We start from the raw sequence: 6000 nt of genomic DNA on the forward strand, positions 1-6000 counted from the left end.
ATGAATATAGAGCTCAACAAATGCACCAAAAGGTGGCCCACCCACCATAGCAAAAAGGATAAAAACAGAGGCTTGAGTGGCTAGACAAATGAAAGCTTTTTTTTTTTTTAGTCTTGTAAAGTTAGGTAGTTTCCACTAGAGTGTTATTTTAAAAAGTGGATCTTGGTGTTAAAAATTTGGAAACCACTGAATTAGGTACATTGGTACAATCAGGCCAATTGTTTTATGGTACTTTCAGATAAATACAAGATTTGCCTTTAAAAAAAATTTAAGGGAACACTTTCTTCAAAAAATATCACCAGAATTGAGATACATTAACCTATTAATTGATTTAAAAAAATCAACCCTGCTTACATTTAAACAACCAACCCCCTAAATAGGCATATCATCAAATGGCAAAATTTGATACCATTCCTGAGGGAACACTTGTAATTAATAGCTGAAGTCCTTGCAACACTGCTCTGCATTCTTGCTGTACTTAGTTGGGAATAACAAATGTTTCCTTGATCTGTCCTGCCATCTTGATCTGTGTGTTGTGTCATTCTCCTGAGTGATACGCGGTGCAGCTGCTGGAGATGGTGATGATGAGGGAATACGGTTGTGGTCTTTATCTAGCATGATGTGTAATCTAAGAAGCCGCAGCTGACTGACAAGCAAGCCCTGACATGAACATCTCCTGCTTATCTGTAAAATGGCAGACAAAATTAGGCTAAGCCTACTTTCTGCAGCAAGAAAACAGGAGTGCCGTTTACGCATTTTGCGTTAGAGCTATGCCCCAATCTTAATCCCCCCCAACAGTGTAACTAATGTTGCACTGACAGAGTCTGTAGTAAAGCAGCCTCTGCCAATGAGTGGAAGGAGGCCGCAGTGGCCTCCTGCACACCGGCGGACACATGGACACTCACAGGGAAGCCTACGCAGGGGGTTGGAAGGAGGTGGGGAAGGCTTTGAATGGGATGGGGGAGGGTGGAACATGAGAGGGGTTGGGCAGAACGAATTAGTGACGGGTGGGGAGGAGGGTGGATCAGGCCCAGGAGGTGGTAGGATTGAACGAATTAGTGACGGGTGGGGAGGAGGGTGGATCAGGCCCAGGAGGTGGTAGGATTGGCAGCAGAGGCACCAGTCGAATCCTGAGCCCCTTTCTAAGCTGGATCCACCTTCATAGAGTGATGTGGACTTGCACCAGTGACTGAGCTGGCACAGGACTGAATTGCCCCATAGTGGCTGCTGGGGCTTACCCCGGGGCAAGGGGACAAATGTCCTCGAGGAGACCTTTAGCTGCCAAAAATCCCCTGCAGGATGCAGTGGAAGTCACACCAGCACCACTACATCATTGCTCAGGGATTTAAGTAGGATTGGATTGCTAGTGTTGGACCAAACATTATTCGGCCACAGCACAGAACCCAAATCCAGGCAAGCTTGTAATGCTCACCTCACAACAAAGCAAGCATTACTCTATCTCCAAAGTTCTTCTCTGGCTCAGATCAGATCTGGCTCAGATCAGATCTGGCTCTGGCTCCTTCCTCTGTCCCTGCAGCCCACCCACCCATTCACCTGCTGTCATATACCCTTGGTCCAGGGTGACCATATGTTCTAACCGCAGAAGAGGACAAGGTACCCCAAAATGTAGGACATTCCAGAAAAATGTAGGACATTACAAAATAAAAGCTAAAAACACGTGTATATTGATTTCATGTGGTTAATTAAAACATTTATTATTAAATTTAAAACTATATTACATATAATTTATTACATGTAGGGCACAATCCTACCCTAGTCCGAGGAGAGTGGAGCAGCTTGAAGCTGCTCCAGTGTCCCCGGAAACAGGGGTTGGGATCCAGCATAACTGCCGGATCCCAGTCCCGCCTCCCGTCCCCGCCCCTTGCCCAACTGGCATCTCCAGTTGAAAAAACAAAAAAAGACCTGCTGAAGATCCTTGCCTGAAACCTTGGAGAACTGCCGCCAATGAAAACGCTCAGTCCTGGGCTAGATGGCCCAATGGTCTGACCTGGTGGAAGATAGTTACCTATGTTCCTCAAGGAAGCCACATGACATATTGCAAGGCAGATCTAAGGAAAGATGTTATTGCAATGAGAACAACTCAGAGCTTTCAACGCCCACTGGAGGACAGAGTTGTCTTACACACTATTAGGCAGGAGAGATGTTACTATTAATAATAACAGCCAACAGCATAGAGCACTTTGGGGTCACACAAATATGACACTGAATTTAATACAATCAGGCTACAGCATCCTGGCTGATTAAAAAAAAGCAAAGGGTAGTTCAGAGGGAGGGGGAGGCCAGCCTTGCCTCGGAGACTGAAGAAAGGATTTTCTGTTAAAAATAGTGGCCAGGCTTCCCTTTCCCTTCAGTGTGATTAGAACATACTGTACTAGAGAGATCATCAGTGTTGTACACGTCAGCCTGTTTTCCTGGCTCTTAATGCTACTGTCAGTTACACTCCCTTCAAATTCCAATAAGATTTTAGGCTCCTCTCTCATTTCCCTTCCTCCTCTTCCTCCTCCTCCTGCAATTGTTTCTGCATCTGCTTGTTCCATCTCTCCATCCATCAACATTCAAAGTCTCTTGCAAGAGGAGGTGTATTAAGTGTTTGGAGATTTGTTTCTAGGTTAAACCTCCGCTGAATTCCCAAGGTAACTGCCTATGTCATATGCCAGGCTGAACGTATTTCCAGGCTATAATTAGCACTTAGGAAGTCACTGACAAGCATGGCTAAGTGGCCTGAAAGCACATGGTATATATCAACAGCCACTGTTTTCCGTTTTTATGGTCCTGAATGGCCTCCACAGCACTTTAAGTCAATGGAATTCTTCCTTGCCAATTAGCATTTTCCAATCACTTCAAAAGCAATTTATTTTTAGAGAAACTTTTTAAATCTGGAAAGGATTCAATGTTTCCTCCTCCAGTATGCATGACAATCTTTCAGTCCACTCGCATGCACACTTTAAAACTGAAACTTAGATTATATCCAACAGATACACAAATGTGCAGAAGAAAGGCATTCAAGATGGAAAGGTGCAAGAACATTTACTCTCTGTGTAAGCAAGGTCTTTGATTCGGGTCAAACTGGTCATGATGGTATGATTGTTCGATCTAGCATGTTTGGGGTAATTTTTCAAAATAGTATCTGCAAGGGGCCTTGATCCAAATTTGGACTGTGCCATTCGAGAAGGATTCTCCCAAAGCAAAATCAGTTGTGGGGGAGCCCTGAGTCTGTTCAGGATGGTGATATTATTATTATTATTTTATTAATTTGTACCCCGCCTTTTTGCCCAACGGGCACACAGTCCACGCCGAAACGTTAGCGACGAGGGAGTAGTTCTCAGTTCTAAGGGGAGGGTATTCCACAGTTTGGGGGCCACCACTGAGAAGGCCCTCTTCCTGGCCACCACCCCTCTCACATCTCTTAGTGGCGGCACAGTCAAAAGGGCCCCCCAGAAGATCTAAGAGCACGGGCCGGATTGTAGGGAAGGAGGCAGTCCCTCAAATACCCCGGACCCGAGCCATAAAGGGCTTTAAAAGTCAAAACTAGCACCTTGAATTGGGCCCGGAACAGAACCGGCAACCAGTGTAGCCGCCGGAGCAACGGCTCAACAGTGTCAAACCGACGTGCCCCGGCAACCACACGAGCAGCCGCGTTCTGTACTAGTTGTAATTTCCGGACCGTCTTCAAAGGCAGCCCCACGTAGAGTGCATTGCAATAATCTAATCTAGATGTCACTAGGGCATGGGTTACTGTGGCCAGGTCCGCGCAGCTCAGATGAATCAGGTCCGCACAGCTGGCGAATCAGCCGATGCTGAGCAAAGGCTCCCCTGGCCACTGCCGCCACCTGGGACTCCAGGAGCAGCTGTAGATCCAGGAGAACCCCCAAGCTGCGGACCTGCTCCTTCAGAGGGAGTGCAACCCCATTCAGAGCAGGACGATAGTCCAGCACCTGAGCTGTGGATTTCCGAACCAAGAGCACCTCTGTCTTATCCGGATTTAATTTCAGCTTGTTCGCCCACATCCAGTCCCTAAATGCCTCCAGACAGCGATCCAGGACCCCAACCGCCTCCTCAGAATCAGGGGGAAAGGAGAGATAAAGCTGGGTGTCATCAGCTTACTGGTGGCAACCCACTCCAAACCCCCAGATGACCTCTCCCGGCGGCTTCATGTAGATGTTAAAAAGCATGGGGGAAAGATGGAACCCTGTGGCACCCCAAACCTCAGAGGTCAGGGTGCCGAACAGGCATCCCCCAGCACCACCTTCTGGGATCTGTCAGCCAGGAAGGAGCGGAACCACTTCAAAACAGTGCCTCCAAGCCCCAACCCGGCCAGCCAGCCCAGAAGGACACCATTGTTGATGGTGTCGAATGCCGCCGAGAGGTCCAGCAGGACTAACAGGGTCGCGCTCCCCCTGTCCATCCCCCAGCGAAGATCATCCACCAAGGCGACCAAGGCAGTCTCCATCCCGAACCCCGGCCTGAAGCCAGATTGGAATGGGTCCAGATAATCCGTTTCCTCCAGTACTCTCTGAAGCTGGGACGCCACCACCCGCTCAATCACCTTGCCCAGGAATGGGATATTCGAGACCGGCCGAAAGTTATTTAAATTAGTGGGATTCAGGGAGGGCTTCTTCAGGAGGGGGCGAACCATCGCCTGCTTCAAGGCAGGTGGGAGTACCCCCTCCCTCAGAGATGAGTTCACCACCTTCCCCGTCCACTCGGCCAGCCCTTCCCGGGCAGCCCTAATTAACCATGCTGGGCACGGGTCAAGTGATAGGTAAAAGGGTTCACTCCTGCCTTCCCTATAGCACAGTAAGGAAAGGAAGGAAAAAAGGAAAGTAGCCCTGCAATGGGGCTACTTGACTCTGTGTTGGATATTTAGCTGGCACAGAATAAAGGAGTAATGTGTTGGGCCTGGTGGTCCAATGTGGGGCTCAGAATCCATTCTGCCGCCCCTCCTGCCCTGCTCCCTTCCCTGCCACATGTCCCCCGCCCACCCCCTACTCACCCCCCACCTCGGAATGCCTACCCCCATGCTTTTCTACCACCCAGTGCTCCATTGTCCCCCACACTGAGCCTGCTCCAGTGCTAGGCCAGCGCTAACGCCTGCAAACATGAATTATGACACGTTTGCAACAGTTTGCTGAGCTGGCATGCACTGTTCAGAATTGGGTCTTGAATCCCCAGCCACTCAGTCTTCGTGTGCATGATATAGGCATCTGGCTCTCTCTGAACCTTTTCGATATTAACCAAGCCTAAACCTCATAGTTCCATCCTTCTCCTTTTCATTTCCCTTGATTTTTGCTCCAATACATATTTTAATACTGGTCAGATGAGTCATTGGCCAGGCCTTTAAACAGATAAGCTTTTACTAGCACCATCAGAGAGAGAGAGAGAGAGAGAGAGTGTTGGGTAAGGTAGGAATACATTTAACCTCTATGGGTGGGGGGACTCAAATGATCTCTTTGGTAGCTATGTTTTTGGGGGTGAATATACAATGCTGGCCACCTGATGCCTCTTCAGGTGTGTGATACATTCCGATGAAGCAAGCAGACACTGATCTCCATTGGATCTGCTCCCCACCCCACTCTTCAGCCCTCCATGGCTGGCAGTTGTCTGCCTTTCCATATGAGCCCTGAGAATCAACTGCTTTCGAGCAATCTGTTCTGCTTGCTGGAATTCAGCTGCTCACTTCACAGAGGCTGCAGTCACTCGTACCCCCCTTTCCCTCCTCCCCCACAAAGGCAATCTCATTTAACTTTATAGAGACAAAAATATTTCACCAGCTGCTTGACCACCTGGTGCAAAGACAAGCTTAGGGCAAAAGAACAAGGAAACTGAAAATAAACTGCAGGAGAGAGAGAGAGAGAGAGAGAGAGAGAGAGAGAGAGATGTGCTAGGAGAAAGAACCAAAAGAATGATGTTGTGCTGCACAGGGTTCCCCTCTTGGCCATCTAAGCCCATGCAGCAGGCATGACGGCTCGCAACAGAACA

The sequence above is a fragment of the Tiliqua scincoides genome, chromosome 2 (genome assembly GCF_035046505.1).
Source record: "Tiliqua scincoides isolate rTilSci1 chromosome 2, rTilSci1.hap2, whole genome shotgun sequence".
NCBI lineage: Eukaryota > Metazoa > Chordata > Lepidosauria > Squamata > Scincidae > Tiliqua > Tiliqua scincoides.